General features: G+C 54.7%; 1 protein-coding gene across 1 annotated transcript in view; it reads right to left on the bottom strand.

Moving 5' to 3' along the window:
* Positions 1 to 329, bottom strand: part of FAM83F (family with sequence similarity 83, member F) — a 37,207-nt gene that overhangs the window by 18,885 nt on the left and 17,993 nt on the right. The gene's annotated exons all lie outside the window — the stretch shown is intronic.

The following is a 329-nucleotide window of genomic DNA, read 5'->3' as shown; positions in this document are numbered from 1 at the left end:
AAAAGGACCTGGGGGTGTTGGTTGACAGCCGGCTGAACATGAGCTGGCAGTGTGCCCAGGTGGCCAAGAAGGCCAATGGCATCCTGGCTTGTATCAGAAATAGTGTGGCCAGCAGGAGTAGGGAAGTGATTGTGCCCCTGTACTCGGTACTGGTGAGGCCGCACCTCGAACACTGTGTTCAGTTTTGGGCCCCTCACTACAAGAAGGACATTGAGGTGCTGGAGCATGTCCAGAGAAGGCAATGAATCTGGTGAAGGGTCTAGAGCACAAGTCTTAGGAGGAGCGGCTGAGGGAACTGGGGTTGTTTAGCCTGGAGAAAAGGAGGCTCA

The sequence above is a fragment of the Pygoscelis adeliae genome, unplaced genomic scaffold (assembly GCF_000699105.1).
Source record: "Pygoscelis adeliae isolate BGI_AS28 unplaced genomic scaffold, ASM69910v1 Scaffold60, whole genome shotgun sequence".
NCBI lineage: Eukaryota > Metazoa > Chordata > Aves > Sphenisciformes > Spheniscidae > Pygoscelis > Pygoscelis adeliae.
Note: the sequence above shows the minus strand (reverse complement) of the source record. Positions and strands in the feature narration are given on the sequence as shown.